At 39.5% G+C, this 21,085-nt stretch overlaps 1 long non-coding RNA gene across 4 annotated transcripts in view; it reads left to right on the top strand.

The window, feature by feature from the left end:
• LOC134729719 (uncharacterized) overlaps positions 1 to 20,326 on the top strand; it is a 40,074-nt gene extending 19,748 nt beyond the window's left edge. For all 4 annotated transcript variants that reach the window (XR_010111064.1, XR_010111063.1, XR_010111065.1 and 1 more), the window contains exons 3-4: positions 17,359 to 17,523; positions 19,683 to 20,326. This is a non-coding gene — a long non-coding RNA (uncharacterized LOC134729719). The remainder of the gene's footprint in view (positions 1 to 17,358; positions 17,524 to 19,682) is intronic.
• Positions 20,327 to 21,085: the final 759 nt, after the last annotated feature.

Raw genomic sequence — 21,085 nt, 5'->3', positions numbered from 1 at the left:
CCATTATTGGAACAAGCAAGAGACTTTGTTCAGGGGAACCTCCACTTATAAAACCATCAGATCACATGAGACTTATTTGTTATCATGAGAACAGCACGGGAAAGTCTCACCCCCATGATTCAATTACCTCCCACAGGGTCCCTCCCAGGACATATGGGGATTATTACAATTTAAGATGAGATTTGACTGGGGACACAGAGCCAAACCCTATGAATTACTTAAAGCCAGGAGTTTGAGACTACCCTGGGCAATATTGTGAGAAGCTATTGGTAAAAAATATTTTCACAGATTAGTCAGGCATTGTGGAATGTTCCTGTAGTCTCAGGAAGTTGGAGGCTGATATAAGATTATTCCTTGAGTTCCCCAGGAACTTGAGGCTGCATTGAGCTATAATGGTATTGTATTCCTGTCTGGGTGAGAGAGTAAGACCTCTTTTTAGAATTTCAAATTTATTTTAGATTTAGGAGGTACCTACACAGGTTTTTTACATGGATATTTTGTATAATCCTGAGGTTTGAAGTATGAGTAATTCCATCACTCAGGTAGTGAGCATAGTACTAAGTAGACAGTTTTTCAGTTCTTGATCCCTCCCTCTCTCCACCCTCTAAGAGTTGTCTATTATTTTTGTTTTTCTGTCCATGTGTACCCAGTGTTAATTTCCATTTATAAATGAGAATATGCAGTATTTTCATTTTCCATTTCTGCATTAATTTGCTTTGTATAATGGCCTTTAGTTGTGTTAACGTTGCTGCAAAGGAGGTTTTTTTTGTTTGTTTTTGCTAAGTAGTATTGCTGTACATGTGACACTTTTTAAATTCAATTTACCATCAATAGGCTGGACACGGTGGCTGATGCCTGTAATCCCAGTGCTGTGGGAGGCCAAGGCGGGTGGATCATGAGGTCAGGAGATCGAGACCATCCTGGACAACGTAATGAAACCCCGTCTCTACTGGAAATACAAAAGTTAGCCAGGCTTGTTGACATGCGCCTGTAGTCCCAGCTACTCGGGTGGCTGAGGCAGGAGAATTGCTTGAACCTGGGAGGTGGAGGTTGTAGTGAGCTGAGATAGTGCCACTGCACTCCAGCCTGGGCAACAGAGTGAGACATCATCTCAAAAAAATAAAAAATTACCTTTAGTAGGCACGTAGGTTGATTCACGTCCTTCCTCTTATGAATAGTGTAGTGATGAACCAACAAGTGCATGTGCTATTTTGGTAGAATAGTTTATTCTCTTTTGGGTATATACCCAGCGGTGAAATTGCTGGGTTGAATCACAGTTTAACTCTCAGTTATTTGGAAAATCTCCAAGCTGCTCTCCACAGTGGCTGAACTAATTTACATTCCTATTAACAGTGTATAAGTGGTTTTTTCCCTCTAAAACCTCATCAACATCTATTATCATTTTACTTTTTAACAAAAGCCATTCTAACTGGTGTACGATGGTGTCTTATTGTGGTTTTTATTTACATTTCCTTGATGGTTAGTGATGATAAGCTTTTTTCATGTTATTTGGCCACTTGTATGTGTTCTTTTGAACAGTGTCGTTATTGCCCACTTTTTCATGGGGTAATTTTTTCCTTGTGAATTCTTTAAGTTTCTTATAGATTCTGAGTATTAGATTTTGTCAGGTTCATAGGTTATGAATATTTTTCCCATTCTGCTAGCTTTGGGGTAAGTTAGTTTTTATTTTTCTAGTTTCTCTAAGTGTGAAGTTAAATTGTTAGTTTGAGATCATTCTAACTTCTTGATGCAGGTATTTAGCACTCTCAACTTTCCTCTTAACAGAGCTCTTCCTACAACCCAGACATTTTGTTATATTGTGTCTCTTCTATTTCAAAATCTTTTTAATTTTCTGCCTTAATTTTTTTGTTTATCCAAAATTCATTCAGGAGCAAGTTGTTTAATTTCAATATCATTCTGTGATTTTGTGATATTTTCTTGGTATTGATTTTTGTCTTTGTTCCATTGTGGCCTGTCATATTCTGTGAGCAGATGAGAAGAATTTACTTTCTTTAGATGATGTGTCACATATACTATAAATGTCTATTAGTTTCAATTGATCAAGTGTCGAATCAAACTCCAGAATTTCTTTGTTAAGTTTCTGCCTAGATAATCTGTCGAACACTTAGTGGGGAGTTGCATTCCCCTACTATTATTGTGTGTCTACTTGAGTCTTATTGTAGGTCTAGCAGTACTTGTTGTATAACTCTATGTTCCCCAAAGTTGGGTGCACCTACATTTAGGATAGTGAAGTCTTCTTGTTGAATTGAACCCTTTATCGTTACTCAATACCTTTCTTTGTTTTATTTTACTATTAATGATTTAAAGCTCTTTTTTCTTAAAAGAGAAACAATTCCAGGTATGACGGCTTGTGCCAGCACTTTCAGACTGAAGCAGTCAGATTGCCTGAGACCAGGAGTTTGAGACCAGCTGAGGCAACACAGCAACATGCTGTTTGTACAAATTTTTTGAAAGAAACTATACAGGAGGGGTAATGTGCACAACTGTGGTCATATTTACTCAGGAGACATAGGTGGCATGACTGCTTGACTTCCGAAATTTGAGGTTACAGTGAGCTGTGATTCCACCAGTGTACTCTGTCTCAGGAGATAAAGTAAGATCCTGTGCATAAAATGAAAAAGTAAAGAAAAATAAAATGATTTTAAGTTAAAAAAATAATTCCTAGATCTCCACTTCTTTAGGTTCACTTGAATATATATTTTTCTCCTTTGATTAGGTTATATTTCCTGGTTGCTTTTACATACTGTAGTTTTGTTAAGGTTTTGATCAATTAAGAAACCACTACCTATTTTATCCTTTATGAAAGAGCTTTATACATGGGAAAATTGACAACATTCAGCCACAGTAGTCATACTGGGAGCTTCTCCAATCTGTTGTCAAAATGTGTCTTCTTTGGACTACTGTATGTATTTTCTTGTTAATAAGGTTTACCTCTGTTTCCTCTTAGGAGCCTTTAGTCTCTTCCCTTCGTCACTGTTGTAGGCACTACAGTCTCTGTTGTTGTAAGAAGCATTTATCTTTATTCTCGGTTGACCCAAGCTGTCATTTAAACTCTGTCTCTATTCTTGTCAACACTAAATGTTAAAGGAAGCAATTTCCAGTCTTTGGATAACCCCGGTACAACTCAGTAAGTCAGAAGTTTGCGTACGCATTTCACTCTTTTTTCTTTCCCGAAGGAGAATCATGGAATGGACAGATTTTTATCTAACTTCGCTGTTCTGTAGTGCACAAATGTGACCAAATTTTCTTCTAAATTGGTTATGGTTGGCTTTTTTCTCATGTGGGGTGCTACAAACTCAACTGGCTTTGCTCGCCCAATTGTAGTTAAGTTCATATGTCAATTGAGAGAAACAGGACCTCAGGTTCTGCTTCAACTGTCATTGTCTTCTCAGCTGACCTCATTTTGTACATTAGATTTATAAAATATATTTACTTTAATCTCATCACCGAATTTTTAAAAAAATTATTATTTTTCAGCTCTTTTAGCAATATATCCAATCAAGACCCAGAGAAAACAGTACATAGAAGCTTCTTTTCAAAAAGTAATATTGGGAAGATATGGGAGCTCTGGCCTTGAACTTTTACACTTAAGGAGAGTGGGAAATTGAAGGATAAGTGTAAACGGCACAAAGGATGCTATGATGAATATACCAGGTATACAGCAATTACCTACAGCAAAAATGTCACTGCTAGAAGAGCTCAAAACCATAAAGTATTTTGGAAAAAGCATAATTAATGTTGATTCTTTTTTCTGAACTATATATTTATATAATTACATACCAATAACAATTTTTGAAACATATCATGTTTTTGAAACAAAATTTGGAAAATCAAAATAGTGGCCTAGGCCAAGAATATTTCTTCTAATGCTATCCCTCCCATAGTCCCCCACTTCCCGACAGGCTCCAGTGTGTGGTGTTCCCCTTCCTGTGTCCCTGTGTTCTCTTTGTTTAACTCCCTATTATGAGTGAGAACATGCGATGTTAGCTTTTCTACTCTTGTGTTTGTTTGCTGAGAATGGTGGTTTCCAGCTTCATCCATGTCTCTGCAAAGGACATGAACTCATCCTTTTTGTGACTGCATCGTATTCCATGATGTGTACATGCCAAGTTTTCTTTATTCAGTCTATATTGATGGTCATTTGGTTTGTTTCAAAGTTTCTGCTCTTGTGAACAGTGCCATAATAAACATACGTATGCATGTATCTTTATAATAGAATAATTTATAATCCTTTGGGTATATACCCAGTAATGGGATTGCTGGGTCAAATGGTATTTCTCATTGTGGATCCTTGAGGAATCACCACACTGTCTTCCACAATGGTTGAACTAATTTACACTCTCACCAACAGTGTATAAGTCTTCCTATTTTTCCACATCCTTTGTTGTTTCCTGATTTTTTTAATGATCACCATTCTAACTGGTGTGGGATGGTTTCTCATTGCGTTTTTGATTTGCAAGTGTCTAATAACCAGTGATGATGTGCTTTTTTTATGTTTATTGGCTGCATAAATGTCTCCTTTTGAGAAGTGTCTGTTCAAATCCTTTGCCCATTTTCGATGTTGTTGTTTCTTTTTTTCTTGTAAATTTGTTTAAGTTCTTTGTAGATTCTACATATCAGCCTATTGTCAGATGGATAGATTGCACAAATTTTCTCCCATTCTATAGGTTGCCTGTTCACTCTGATATAGTTTCTTTTGTTGTGCAGAAGCTCTTTAGTTTAATTATATCTCATTTGTCAATTTTGGCTTTTGTTGCCATTGTTTTTGGTGTTTTAGTCATGAAGTCTTTGCCCATATCTATGTCCTGAATGGTACTGCCTTGGTTTTCTTCTGGGGTTTTTATGGTTTTAAGTCTTATGTTTAAGTCTTTAATCCATCTTCAGTTATGTTTTGTATAACGATTAAGGAAGAAGTCCAGTTTCAGTTTTTTGCATATGGCCAGCTAGTTTTCCAACACCATTTATTAAATAGGGAATTCTTTCCCCATTACTTGTTTTTGTCAGGTTCATCAAAGATCAGATGATTCTAGATGTTCAGTGTTATTTCTGAGGCCTCTGTTCTGTTCCATTTGTCAATGTACCTGTTTTGGTACGAGTACCATCCTGTCTTGGTTACTGTGGCCTTTTAGTATAGTTTGAAGACAGCTAGCATGATGCCTCCACCTTTGTTCTTTTTGCTTAGTATTGTCTTGTCTATGCAAGATCTTTTCTGATTCCATATGAAATTTGAAGTAGTTTTTTTTCTAATTCTGTGAAGAAAGTCAATGGGAGCTTGATGGGGATAGCGATGAACTTATAAATTACTTTGGGCAGTATGGCCATTTTCACAATATTGATTCTTCCTATCCATGAGCATGGATTGTTTTCTGTTTGTTTGTGTCCTCTTTCATTTCCTTGAGCAGTGATTTGTAGTTCTCCTTGAAGAGGTCCTTTACATCATTTTTAAGTTGGATTCCTAGGTATATTATTCCCTTTGTAGCAATTGTGAATGAGAGTTAACACATGATTTGGCTCTCTGTTTGCCTATTATTGCGTATAGGAATGCTTGTGATTTTTGAACATTGATTTTGTATCCTGAGACTTTGCTGAAGTTGCTTATCAGTTTAAGGAAATTTTGGGCTGAGATGGTAGGGTTTTCTAGATATACAATCATGTCAACTGCAAACAGAGACAATTTGACTTCCTCTCTTCCTATCTGAATACGCTTTCTTTCTTTCTTTCTTTGGCTGATTGCCAGAACTTCCAATACTATAATGAATAGGAGTGGGGAGAAAGGGTGTTCTTGTCTTATGCAGGTTTTCAAAGGGAATGCTTCCAGTTTTTGCCCATTCAGTATGATATTAGCTGTGCATTTGTCATAAATAACTCTTATTATATTGAGATAGGTTCCATCAATACATAATTCATTGAGAGTTTTTACCATGAAGAGGTGTGGAATTTTATTGAAGGCCTTTTTTGCATCTATTGGGATAATCATGTGGTTTTTGTCATTAGTTCTGTTTATGTGATGGATTTTATTTATTGATTTGCATATGTTGAACCAGCTTTGTATCCCAGGGATTAAGCTGACTAGATCGTGGTGGATAAGCTCTTTGATGTGCTGCTGGATTCAGTTTGCCAGTATTTTATTGAGGATTTTCACATAAATGTTCATCAGGGATACGGGCCTGAAATTTTCTTTTTTTGTTGTGCCTTTGCCAGGTTTTGGTTTCAGGATGATGCTGGCCACATAAAATGAATTAGGGAGGAGTAATTCTTTTCTATTGTTTGAAATAGTTTCAGAAGGAATGGTACCAGCTCCTCTTTATACCTTTGGTAGAATTCGGCTGTAAATCCGTCTGGTCCTGGACTTCTTTTTGTTGGTAGGCTACTAATTACTGCCTCAGTTTTAGAGCTTGTTATTGGCCTATTCAGGGATTCGACTTCTTACTGGTTTGCACTTGGGAGGGTATATGTGTCCAGGAATTTATCCATTTCATCTAGATTTTACAGTTAATTTGCAAAGAGGTATTTATAATATTCTCTAATGATACTTTTTATTTCTGTGGGATCAATAGTTATATCCCCTTTATCATTTCCTATTGCATGTATTTGATTCTTCTCTTCTTCCTTATTAGTCTGGCTAGAAGTTTATTTATTTTCTTGATCTTTTCAGAAAACCAGCTCCTGGATTCATTGATTTTTTTGACGGGCTTTTTGTGTCTCTATCTCCTTCAGTTCTGCTCTGATCTTAAATCTTGTCTTCTGCTAGTTTTTGAATTTGTTTGGTCTTGCTTCCCTAGTTTTTTTAATTGTGATGTTATGCTGTCGATTTTAGACATTTTTCTGCTTTCTCTTGTGGGGATTTAGTGCTGTAAATTTCCCTTTACAGACTACTTTAGCTGTGTTGTATTTTACTTTTTAAGCCCTCAATCTTTCTTTTTCATCATGATAGTTTTGACTGTTTTATGTTTATGTAATGTAAAATTGACTACACAGTTTTTACAAAGATTTTATGAAAATATTTTATTGCGAATGTACAAACCTGTCAGTCAATTAGAGGAGAAGTTACACTGCAGTAATAAATAGCCACATAGCAAAACCGCAAAAGACATCCAAATCAGAATAAAACAAAACATTTTAACAAAAACAAAAAGAACAAACTGGCAACAAATATGTGAAGTTTATATTACAAAGATGCTCACTTATCCACTGTAAAGAGAGCTTTTATAATTTGATTTAAAATATGGCAAAGACATTATCCCACACATCACAGAAAAAATAAATTTAAGCAGCTGTTAACACATGAACGTATTATCAAGCTCAGATATAATCAAAATTAAATATTTGACAAGAGATTCTACAGTTTGGGAGAAATAGAAGTGTTTTTTTCTTTTCCCCAGGCCCACAAGTCTAGTTTCTTGGTCTTCCTCACTATAATGAGGTTTGTCATCAGCTCCCCAGAATATGGGAAGTGTGGAGCAGGTGGTGGCTGAAAGTGGGGTATCCTGTGAAACCATATTTAAGATCAGAGCCCTTGGTCCATTGTGTTGTAATCAGCTGGCTCAGGAAAGAACACCTGGCTGTCCAGAGCTCTACACCTACTGCACTGGGTGTGACAGGAGGCCTGAGAACCCATTGGTCCCAAACCCACCCCATTCCAAAATATCATCCAGTATTGAGAATTCTGACACCAAATTCTCACAGAGCATATGCTTATGCAGTTTTACATTTAATTTTTCATTACATTTCAATTGGGAAAGTGAGGCCACAGAAGAGGCAGAGACTGGTCCAGATCTCAGGAGGTGGGCAGGCTCCAGAGCATTAGAGAGGGCTCCAGCTTCCTAGGCCTTGGCTCCGTCCCACCTATCAGGTTTGTTTTCGAAATTAGAGTCTGTAGCTACACATTCAGGAGCACAGAAAATGAGCAGATTCAGGGTTCTTTTCACATGGGGACCTCTCCATGTCAGTTTCAAGATAACAGGACTGGGGTTCTGCATCCAGCTCTGAGGGCAACTGGAAGTAAAATGAGCTATGCTCCACCTCAGCCTAATGTAGACAGTGCCTACAGGAAAGCCTGTTTTCTTCCTCATAAATAGGGGTGCCTGAAGTGGGTGACCTCAATGATTTCACATACTCATAAGTGTCTGCCAGCCTGGATTCTTGCTCTGAGACTGCAAAAATGCACCCACTCTCTGCAGATCCTTCAAATCAGAGGGAGGCATGGCCACTTCAGAGGCATCTTGGGTAGATGAAGATGAGACAGAGTTAAATATGCCAGAGCATTTGAGTCTGAGGCTGACGTCCACGGAAAATCTCAGCTACTGTTGGGTTCTTAAGGTCCTCATTTGAAAGCGGTAGAAAATAATTTCACTGGATAAGGGGAGGATACCTCATGAGTAAATAGCACAACCAAAAAGGTGGAGGCAAAGAGAGGGCAAAACGGGATTCCTAGGTCACTCATTGTACTTGGGGCCTTCAGATCCTGCTACTTTATCCCCTAGGACCTTGAAGAACCAGTGTCTTGAGGACAGAAAAATCAAGGTATCAGATTTGTTCCGTAGTGCTCCTGCTTGGGGCTGTAGGGTTAGTGATGGCCAGGAGGTGGTTACAGCCTGCTGTGTTTCTGGTGCCCACTGAGCTTTGCTGGAGCAGCTGGAACAAGTAAGAGTCACACACCTCATGTTGTTATCAGTGATCTCCACATTATCATGTGGTCAAAAGAGGAAGGGATATTAGAGATCCCCCATATAATCACTTAGCCAGTCTTTTTTCCCTTGCACTCACCATTTGCCAGCTACCCTGGTGGGTCCAACATGTGGTACAGAAAATTATTACATCATGCCTGCACCCCCCAACCCAGGACCAAACAGTCTGAGGACCACTGGACAACAGCACTAAAGCAAGTATATGTGAAAGAAAAGAGCAAGGACTATAATATAAAGTAGATTATTGAGAAGAAAAGCTGGAAAATTATTGCATGGGAGGACCTCAGGCCTCACTGAGGTGACTTTTAATCCATGATGAGGATGACAGCAGGGAGGCTTCTGCACAAGCATGTGTCAGGGAGAAGCCACCCTTAGTGAAAAGACTCATAGGTGTGAGTTTGCCAGAGGTAAAAAGGGACTAGTTTGGCTGCAGACAGCCTGAGGAAGAGATAAGCAGAGGGATGGAGAATCCTAGGGCCTGGGAGATGAGCTTAGATATCTGCTCCTTTCTGACAACATTGACCTAAAACTCAGCATTTTTCAACAACATATAATATCTCATAATTTGTGTGGACCAGAATCTGGACACAGTTCAGCTGGCTACCTCTGCCTTCAGGTCTTTTATGAGACCGGGGGCTGTGGTCTTAACTGAAGCTAGACTGGGAAAGCATGAGCCTTTAAGCTGACTCATGTGAAAATTGGCAGGGTTTAGTGTGGACAGAGAGCCTGACTTTCTTTCTCTCTACTCGTCTGAGCACCCCCTCACCCTTTGTTACGTGGGTCTCTACATGGAGCATCTCATAGCATTGGAGCTTGCTTCCTGTGTTTGAGGAATACAATAGACAGAGAGAATTAGACAAAAAGGTTTACACAAAAAGAGACAGAGAGAAAGATCGAGGGCGCATACAAGAAAAACCCAGTAGGAGAAAAATTAGAGCTTTAAAAAAATCTTGTCAGGGTGCGGTGGCTCACACCTGTAATCCCAGCACTTTGGGATGCTGAGATGTGTGGATCGCCTGAGGTCAAGGGTTTGAAACCAACCTGGATAACATGGTGAAACCACCGTCTCTTCTAAAAATACAAAATGAGCCAGATGTGGTGGTGCATGCCTGTAATCCCAGCTACTTGGGAGACTGAGGCAGGAGAATCAATTGAACCTGGGAGGTGAAGGTTCCAATAAGCCGAGATCACACCACTGCACTCCAGCCTGGGATACAAGAGTGAAACTGTGTCTCAAAAAAAAAAAAAAAGAAAGAAAGAAAAAAAAAAACTTGAGAGTTACTATAATTTTTCTTCTATATTTGTGTTAAAATTGTAAACCCCGGCGTAATGCTATAAGGAGGTAGAATGTAATTAACCCCTTAGGGTGGGACCCTCATAATAGAGATTACTGGCTTTATACAAGAAACCGCAGAGGGCTCTCATCCTCCTGCAAAATGAGGGTAAAACCTGAAGTGTGCAGGCTGAAATTCAGAAGCGAGTCATCACCAGATCTCAACCATGCTGACACCCTGATCTCAAATTTGAACCTCTGGAGGTATGAGAAATTAAGTCCTGTTGTCTATATGCTCCCTATCTATGGTTCTTTGGCATAGCAGCCAGAACTAAAACAAAAGTGATATCCTCTTCTGTATTTCATTGGACAGAAGCTGAATTTGTACCCCCTATACTGTTAAAAAAAAAGACTTAAAAAAATGGATCTTCACAATGAAAGATAGGAAATGGCTTGTTGAAACACTAAAATTTTAACTGCTATAAGTTTTTTAAACATTGGCTGAAATTGTTGGAACCAATATGGCCAACTGAAGTCCATAAAGCATCAGTTTGCAGATGTTGGAGCCCAAATTTCCATTGTGTGCTTCATACTAACTCTCCCTGAATTTGTATGTGACCTGTGAGGAAGCAAGAAGAGATGACTGTGTATGTCTCATGACTTTCCATATTCCTACTTTCCTTCCAGCAATCCCCTACAGAACCCACCTCTTAGGCCTTTTCTAATCACTGCCTTAAAGCCAGTATGACAAAACAAATTTCATTTGAACTCCTATCTCCTTGTTAGCCAACCTACAAGATGATATTTTCCTCAAAACCGAAGGGCCATACTACTGGCATCAGGAAGTATTCCATTTTATTCAATAAAAAACTGAGTCACTCAATACCTAGTAATGGGAGACTTTGTGAAGACTTCCTCTGTCATAGACGTGATAAGGCACATGGATATGATTCTAAATATAAAGAGAAAGCACTAGAAAGTTGAATTCCTGTATTAGATCATTCTCATACTGCAATGATGGAGTACCTGAGACTGGGTAACTTATAAAGAAAAGAAGTTTAATTGACTCACAGTTCCATATAATTGGGGGTCACCTCAGAAACCTTCCAATTACAGTGGCTGACAAGTGAAGTGAGTGAGAGCAGGGGATGTACCAGATGCTTATGAAACTATCAAATCTCGTGAGAACTCACTATCATAAGAACAGCATGAGGAGAACCCATCCCCATAATCCAATCATCTCCCCTCAGGTTTCTCCCTTAACACCTAGGGGTTATAATACACAATGAGTTTTGGGTGGGGACGCACAGCTAAAATATATGAATGCCAGAGGACAGTATCTACATTTAATTTCAACTTCATACTGGAGCAGAATGAAAATGAGGCCCAGTGGAGAAGTGATATTCCCAAGATCACCCTGCCAGACACCAGGCTTGTTTGAGTTGTGGCCCATGCTACCTCCCACCTATTCTCCTAATGCTTCCATCTCTAAGTGTGTGCATTATCTACAGGTGACACTACATCATTGTTTTTATGTCTTATCTTATATACACCTAATACATTACCTATTAAGTAGATGTTAGCATCATCACCACTGTGCATGCTAGGAGGCTGGGGAAGCCTTGAATACAGTGACTTTTACTGCGTCCCAGAGATGGTAAGAAAAACAAGGTTATGTTCCAGCTGTCTCTTCTATCCTGGAACCCAGGTTGCATTTAGTTCTTTCCAGGGAATTAAGGGGAAGTTGTGTTTGCATAATTGTGTACAAACAAAGAGTTGACATGGAAGAGGAGACTGAGCAATCAGTAGCATAGTGGAGTCTTTCAGTATGTCTTACAGAAACATGGGGCCCAGTAGATGGAACCTTGAAGAGTTTAACACAGTTTCTTGGTGTCAGAACCCAACAGCAGTTAAGAAACCAGGAATCCACATTCTTGAGACAGCTCTGTATCCACCTCTGTTGGTGAGAGTTGCTCAAGAGAGTGAGATGCTCTTTCATTGTGCCCTGAAATTTCTGAGTTTCAGCCTTACAAAGGCTCAATGTAAAAGTCTTATCTGATAACACAGATGTCAACTGAGCCCTCATCACTGATGTCCCTGGCTATTGGCCGGGTGCACCTACAAATAACACAGGGCAGCCCAGGACAGGCCCCTCCATGCCAGCCTCTCTTGTCAACTCATCTGGGCAGTCCCACACCACTTCTTAGTACCATGAGTTGGATGGGGAGCAAGAGGGAGGGCACTCTTCTTGGACTGAAGTAGATTGTCAGGTGTTGGAACTCTTGTGTACCTGTCATGTTCATACCTAGGCCATAGCTGGCAGAATAAAAAGAAGAGGGTTGGAGAACGAGTCTGTGTACTCAGATGTGAATTCCAAGACTTTAACTTGTTCTCTGGTTTCCTTCTTTCATGGAGATTTGTACAGATTCTCCTTATGTGCCTAATCTGAAGAGCAGAATTTCTTTTCTTTTCTTTTTTCCTTTTTTCTTTTCTTTTTTCCTTTCTTCTCTTCTCTTTTCTTTTCTTTCTTTCTCTTTCTTTCTTTCTTTCTTTTTTCTTTCTTTCTTTTTTTCTTTCTCTTTTTTTCTTTCTGTCTCTCTCTTTCTTTCCTTCTCTCTCTCTTTCTTTTTTATTTATCATGAAGTCTCACTCTGTTACCCAGGCTGGAGTGCAGAGAAAAGCAGAATTTCTAATGGAGGTGTCACATACGGTCAAAGCAAGGCAGATCACAGACTTTTCTTTGTGTGGTTTCTAGGCACATTTACAAAGCTGCATTCAGATTGATGAGGAGCTTCATCATTCAGTTTGATGTGGCCAACTCCTCCCTCTTTTTGGAAAAAAAGCAGGTGCACTAAACCAGCAAACACAGCCAGCACTGGGCTGTGCTGAGAGCAGCCACATAGGGGTCTCTACAGACAGAAAGCCGAGAAGACCGGGACAGACCCAGGACGCAGACTCAAAGATGAAAAATCTCTGGGCTTTGTCCTACGGCCTTCCCATGAGTAACTCATAGTCTTGTTCCAGTGGAATCTGGCCTTCATTAGTCTCAGTGGCAAGTTGGTTATGTGGAAAGTCTCTCTTTACACACTTGTGCGAATAACAGTAAAGACTTTTGTATTGTTTTCACTCTACATTAGACCATGAGTATTTATGCCTGTGGCTGCAGTTTCTGTTAGTTTCCTGCCCCAGGTATCTCCTGCAGCATGCAGCTTCAGTCCTATCGGACCCTCAAAAGTTAAAAGCTAACACTATTACTAGGGAGGATTTCACAGGAAAATGGTGAAAGGGTTACACACAAAAAAGGTTAAACTACTCTATGCATGTTTCTGCAATGTGTTATCTCAAGAACTCATTTCTGTAGCCCATCAGGGCAGGAGCTGGGCTCTCACCTGTTGATAATATTCCATAAGGGAGGTTCTTCCCCACAGTGTTTAGTCTTCCAACGCTGGTACAGCCTGACATGATGACATTCTACTTTCAAGTCGGTCATGCTGCAGGGAAAATTCTGTGAGTGTCCTAATAGGCTGGAATCATTTGCTAGGGTGAACCCCATCCTTGGTGCTCACTTTTCTGTTATCTTGTAATTAGCTTTATTCTCAGCAAATCCATGTCTATTTTATTTATCTGTTTATTTACTTATTTTTATGTATGAAAAAACACTTTTTTTATTTACTTATTTATTTAGAGACAGGGTCTCCGTCTGTTACCCAAGCTGGATTACAGTGGTAGAGTGCTGTGATCATGGCTCATTGCAGCTTCAAACTCTTGGGCTCAAATGATTCTCTCACCTCAGCCTCCTGTGCCACCATGCCCTCCTGCTAGTTGATTTTAATTTTTTATAAAGAAGGAGACTCATTATGCTGCCCAGGCTGGTCTCAAACTCCTGGGCCCAAGCAATTCTCTCATCTCAGCCTCCCAAAGCACTGGGATTAAAAACATGAGCCACTGTACTGAGCTGTGCCTACTTCAAAAGACTGAAAATAAAAAATCAATAAATCTTTGCCAAATTAAAAAACAAAACAATAGTTTCCAGGTCTTAGACAAAGAAAATTCTGTATCATGAAGAGTGGCGAAAGGCTTATTTAGCTGTTAAAATGATTTGCTTATATTTCAAAGAAGCAGAGAAAAAAAGATACATATAAAAGTTTTCCAGGCCAGGCACGGTGGTTCATGCCTGTAATCCCAACATTTGGGGAGGCCAAGGCAGGAGGATCTCTTGAAGCCAAATGTTTGAGTCCAGTACATGCAACATGGTGAAATTCTGTCACCATAAAAAAACAAATAAAATAAATATGGCTGGGCATGGTGGTTCAAGCTTGTAATACCAGCACTTTGGGAGTCGGAGGCAGGTGGATAATGAGGTCAGGGGTTCGAGACCAGCCTGGCCAAAATGGTGAAACCTTTCTCTCCTAAAAATAATAACAATAAAAAATTAGCCAGGCATGGTGCTGTGCGCCTGTAATGCCAGCTACTCAAAAGGTTGAAGCAAGAGAATTGCTTGAACCTGGGAGGCGGAGGTTGCATTGAGCTAAGATCATGCCACTACACTCTAGCTTGGCCCACAGAGCAAGACACTGTCTTGAAAAAATAAATAAATAAATAAAGTTAGCCAGGCCTGGAGGTGCATGCCTATAGTCCTAGGTAATTAAGAGGTTGACGTAGGAGGACTGCTCAAACCCAAGAAGTTAAGGTTATAGTGAGCTATGATTATGCCATTTCACTTCAGACTAAGCAAAAGAGTAAGATTCCGTCTCAAAAAATTAATAAAAAAAGTTTTCTAAATTACATTGTTTAAGAAAAGGGAAAAGAAAAAATATCTTTTTAAATTTTCAAATGGGAGAATAGAGCCTCTCATTTCTAATTTGTATTTCCTTCTGCAAAAACATGGTCTAGGCCCATGGTCTTGAACTACTGGACATCTGGATTTTAGTAGGTGCTGGATTCAGGCAACTGAGGGGTGGCTTGGACACACTGAGTGCACGTAAAAAAAAGGTTTGAGGTGAACTAAAAGGTAAAAGAGGGGAAGGTGTTATTAAGAACCCACAATTGGGAGGCAGTACAGGGTTGGTGGAAGGACTGGTTCATGCTGCAGATACTGACCCAGGTGAAACTTTGCTCTGACTTATTTCTATGTCCATGCAGGAAGACGAGATTATGATCAGGTGGCACAGAAATCTGGGATGGTGAAAAAACCAGGTTGCCCCTGCAGATTCCGTGTCTGAGGTAGAGCATATGCCAGGGGTCTTTTAGGCACATGTGTGGGTTTTTGGTGGGAAAGTCTATGAGGATAGGTAGCATGGGCAACAATCTTGATGCTGAAGCCCTGTGCTGGGAGGGGCTTGACCACATCAACATGCGGTGCATATGTTCAGTGGGTGAAAAACCTGTGGTGGCCTCAGGTTGGCAGGAGGGTAGAAGGCATCTGTTCTCAGAACTTCTTCCCTCAGAGTCGTCGGTCCTTTTTACCATGGGAGGATGTGTGGAACCACAGGGCAGTGCATGGTGTAGCAGCCTGTGTGCAGAGCAGAGCCTACCTTCCCCGAGACACCTGGAGTCTCTCTCCAGCAGAGGCCCCCACATTGTCTTTCTTTTTACAATGCTTTTGATCCTAAATGTGGAAAGTTCCCTGAAAACCCACTGATTCTCCAACACCCATTTGTTGCCCCAAAATTTAATTCTGACACAACTTAGAGTTCGCATAGACCCCAGAAATTCAGGGCTCAGTCCCACATCACCTCTCTCACTGTAGAGGAGAGTTACACATCCCTGCAGCCCATCTACACTTCTGAGCTACCTCCTATAAATCTGAGACTAGCATAAACCCCTTTTCAAGTTAAATAATTTGATAGAATTACTAAAAAGAAAACCTCAACAAATAACTGTAATTATATTCACTACTTTATTATAAAAATGTAACTCAGAAACAGCCAAATGGAAGAGATGTCTAGGGCAAGGAACAGTTGTAGGTGAAGGTAATCCTGGAAATAGCTATATTTAAAGAAATTCCCCCATTCTTTGCATTCTCAAAGAACAGCTTAGTGAAGAGAAACGTGCTTCCCCTGATGACTTTGAGGATGCTCCCCGCTGTTTTTTTAACCTATCACAAAAATGGACACAGATTGCAAATTCCCATTTTTAAAAATGAACAACCATTCAGTAATTTAGTCTTCAGTGGTCAAAATAACATACTCTTTACAGAAACTTTGCTTGTTTCTCTTCTTCCAACCAGCCCCTGAACTTTGACTCACCCACAGCTTCAGCAAACCTACAACCCTTATTTATACATACCCCTCCTAAGAACAGGCTGACTTCAAGGTGAAACATTATCTTATCTGGGATCTGATTTTGCTACCCTCCATCCTGTGCTTCCTTTCCAACCTTCTTTGTAAACTTGTTTTCTCCTCCCTATGAAATAAGGCCATTTTCCACCTAACCTTTGAGATCCTCAAAGATCTAATCATTTGTACTTTTTCTTTGTTCCAATACTTCTTAGGTAACCTCTTAGACCAAGTCTAGAAACAGTCTGAGGACAATAACAATTCCATTCTAGAAAGAATCTCCCAACATTTCTTCTATCTCAACCTCAACTGCATCTGCCTGTGAGCTTCCAGCTTACCAAGGCTCTATATCTTCTGGCAGTGACAAAGGCTCCTTCCACTTACCAGTTAGTCATTCAGTTAGTTTTCAATTCAAAAAATACTTCATGTTTGAAGAATCCAGCAAAAATTATTCAAATCTAAGGTATAAAAGAGAGGAAATTACAGCCAGGCATGGTGACTCATGCCTGTAATCCCTGCATTTTGGGAGGCCTAGGTGGGCAGATGACCTGAGATCAGGAGTTTGAGAACAGCCTGACCAACATGAAGAAACCCCGTCTCTACTAAAAATACAAAATTAGCCAGGTGTGGTGGTGTATGCCTGTAATCCCAGCTACTCAGGAGGCCGAGGCAGGAGAATCGCTTGAACCCAGCAGGTGGAGTTTACAGTGAGCGGATGTCTTGCCATTGCACTCCAGCCTGGGCAACAAGAGTGAAACTACATATAAAAAATAACAGAATAAAATAAAATAAAAACATTATAAGTGGCTTATATCTTATAATTCATCAAGAAAAGCCAAAGTATCTATCCCTTTCAGAAAATAAACATGTAATTTAATTATGTTCATAACAAATCATTTAGTAAACAATTAATCATATGTGAACACTTCAGGAGGTGCAAAGTCCCAGCTCCTAAAACTTAACATTACCCTCAAACACCCAGATGGCAGCGCATGGAATAGAGTTATTCACTTTCACAAGTTCTCTGTTTTGAAAAAAAGAATAACTTATGTGATAAATTTATGTAATTTGACAATTAATCTACCTCATGTGCTTGCAGATATGTATTCATTTCCTACCACCGTAGTGGAAGAGAGACTATCCCTATCTTTACAACTGATAGCATTTCCAACAGTAAGCTGTGAGATTCTGCTTGAAATCACCTCTCAAACAAATAAAAAACAGACCTGGGAGACATGCTACACTCATTCTGCTGAAGAAATAGGTAAGTAACAATTTTTAACAAATGAAATATATTACTACTTAATTTTATTCAAAATTCACCAACTTAATGTGCTTTATAAATATTCTCATACCTTTGAAGCTCTACTGATAAAACATAATTTACAGTTAATGAAAAAGTGAAGTTAAAATAAATACAATCATATTTTCAAGGTGACAAAATTAGAAGGTGACAATGCTGATTGAAACGCAGACATATCTGACCCAAGGGTCAAGTCAAGCCATTCTATTACTTGGGATATTTTCCCTGCTCCCATCTGGTTCAGTGAAGTGGGTCATGAGCGTCCTACCAGGAGCTGCTACGCTCTGCTCCACTGTGTCTGTGAGGTGCATTTTACTTTGCAGGTTTTTGCACTGCCTCACTAGGTTGGGTTTCTTTGTCCTTTGAAATATTTTCTCTCCCTTCACCAATCTGAGGACATTTTTTCCTCAATATCAGCATCCAGTTGCCTGGCCTGCAATGTGTCTCTAAGGAATGGAAACTAAGCGTTGGGGTAAGAAATACTTAATGTCCTAAGGGGTTTGGTTTTAACACAAAGGTATACCTGGAAATTCCTTCCAGGTATAGTGCATCCAACCACTCCAAAAAGAGGCTACATTCCCATACCTTGGGCTGTTCCCTGAGAGGAGATGACACAAGGGATGCTATTTACTAGACACTTCAAGAGTCATGGCCAGTGTTGGTATCTTGGGGATTCTCAAGCAGTTTTGAAACCCAAAACAAAGAAAATAACACAGGATGGCTAAGGATGTATTGCCCTGTGAGGTTTCTGAAATAAAACCTCAACCCAAAGACATTCTGATGGGGTGTCTGTGCCAAGGGAAGATTAAAGAAATGGGCACAATTATTTTCTTTTCTTTTCTTTTCTTTTTTTTTTTACTGTGGATTGTCAGGGGATTATTATCTGCTTTCATGTCCTGTAAAATGTTTACAAATGAAAAATATTTTTTTAAGTGTCATCCACTGCTTTTTGAAAAAATGCAGAATTAAAATACTGTGTCTAAAATGTACAATAAAGAACAGTTGATAATGTTGTGAGTTACACAAGGTTAGTTAGTGTTGGTAAGTGTCAGGAAAGAACTGGAAATTTAAACTCTGACTGCAAGCCAGAGTTAGGCTGTGGTAACAGGGTGGTAGATTTGAGGCTCTTCTTGCCACACATTTGGAAAATGCATGAGAAAACTAATTCTCTTTTGGAGTGTTAAAACAACTAAAAAACAGGCTATTGGGTTGAGGTGGCTCTAGTGTCCTGAGCTCTGAGTAGAGAGACAGGCAAAGGCATCCCTAGATCCAAAAAGCTGCCCATTCTTCTCCAGCTGTGCACCTGATTAGATAATTTGCACTCCAGCACCCATGATTGGATATAGTTCAATTCCCCACCACGCCACCTCAGGCCATGAGTGACATATGTGATTTGACACTGGATTGAATAAAGCAAGAATTATAGGTTTTTCCTGGATCCTTTTCTGGCAGGGCTTCCTTCATGCACTGGACACTGGCCCTGCCTGTAAAATACTTGCATTTTCATTTGTGTGTAAGATTATTTGTATTTATGAAAAATATATATGTGTTATTCATACATGGAAGCAATATAATGACAATTATTTTAAAATTTCAGATTTTTTACTTTCCTGGCACAACCAGGTTTTAGAGCAGGCAGCCTGAGATTTCAAAAATGAGGCAATTCTCTAAGAAATAATATGTGAGGCACATGTGAATTTTAAATATTCTAGTAGCTACATTTTAATAAATACACCAGGCATGCTTGCCTGTGCCTGTAGGTTGAACTCTTTGGGAGACTGATGTAGGAGGATCATTTGAGGCCAGGAGTTTGAGACTAGCCCAGGCAGCATAGAGAAAGCCATCTCCACAAAAAAAAAAAAAAAAAAAAAAAAATTGAAAAATTAGGCTTGCCTGGTGTATGCCTTCAGTCCCAGCTACTCAGAAGGCTGGAGCTGGAGGATCACCTGAGCCTGGGAGGTCAAGGCTGCAGTGAGCCATGATCACACCACTGCACTCCAGCCTCACTGACAGAACAAAACTCTGACTCAAAAAACTGATCTCTGGAAAGGCATTTTCTTTTTCTGCAACGTAGCCAACTAGCTAAGTTTGTATTGAAGCCATCCTTTAATTTTTAACAGGGCAAGAATATTTTCTAAGACCCCGAACTCCACATATGTGATGGGGCAAATCCTGAAGAGTACATGGATATCTCTCACAGCTAAAGCATCCCTCACCCTTATCCAGCGCTTCTTACCCCTGGCGCAAGAGAATCACCTGCGGGGAGGAAAACTTTCAAAATCCCTTAAACCCAAGTTGTAACCGCACAACTAAATAGGAATCCTTGGAGCTGGATCTGAAAAAAATACGGTTGAAAGTTGTGCAGGTGATTACAATGTGTAGGCAAGCCAGAAAACCATGGCTTTAACGAGCAGTCTTTGCTGGAAATGATTTCTCAAATGAATGTAAAAACGTTTGCTGCTGAATTGTGACCTTTCAATTTTACCTGCTTTTCCTGCAAAGTATATTTTGCAGACCCAGGCTGGCTTCTCCTTCTGTTCCTGGTTCACCCAGTGCCGTGTGTGCTCAGTGCATCCTGTGCACGGGTCACTGTGCTGTGTGCGCTGGCCTGGGTGAGCATCATTCTTCGGGGAGAACCTTTCTGAAAACAAAGCTGCATTCCAAAAAGTTAAAACCATGCTACTTACTGTACTGAGGTAAAAATTAAAAGACCTAGGGGACTCTTCCAAAAGTTAAAACGTAAATAAATATCTTGGAACATTAATATACACCTGATGATGTCATGAGTGAACACGCCCCACTTTAAAACAAAACAAAAGATTACTATTATTCTAAAATATTAATTTAGGATTGTTATGCAAATATGTACTATTTAAATATTTATTGATGAATAACATGCATACAGCAATATAGGAACAAAATATTTATGGAATGCTTGATGAATTATTACTAAATAAATACACTTGTGTATGTAAGAATCAGATTTGCTCATGCCCTTGACACTTTCTCCTTCCCAAAGGTAACCAAGACCTTAAGAGCTAAGTGTAGATAAACTTTGTCATTTTCTACAAGTGTTTTATTACAGAACATTAAAAACGTATACACAATACAAAAAAAGGATAACAGACCAGTCACCCAGCTTTAACAGCTACTAGTCATGTGTCATTTTTGTTTCACCTATACTTCCAGCCATTCCCACCCCAATTTCATTATTTTTTAGGCTTTTTGGATAAAATGTATATTCATTGCAAGGTACAATGTGAACTGCAAATAGTAGAGAGATGGGGTTTCACCATGTTGACCAGGCTAGTCTTGAACTCCTGTCCTCAGGTGATCCACCTGCTTCGGCTTCCCAAATTGCTGGGATTACAGGCGTAAGCCAAGATACTCGGCCTGAGAATTCATATTTCTAACAAAGTACAAATCCATAGGGCACATGACAACTGCAATGTCCATCTACAGTAAATACAGTTTGATGAATAAAATGAAAGGCAATTGACCTAAGGTGAAAAAAAAAAAAACA

This window comes from Pan paniscus, chromosome 22 (genome assembly GCF_029289425.2).
Source record: "Pan paniscus chromosome 22, NHGRI_mPanPan1-v2.0_pri, whole genome shotgun sequence".
In the NCBI taxonomy this organism is placed as follows: domain Eukaryota; kingdom Metazoa; phylum Chordata; class Mammalia; order Primates; family Hominidae; genus Pan; species Pan paniscus.
Note: the sequence above shows the minus strand (reverse complement) of the source record. Positions and strands in the feature narration are given on the sequence as shown.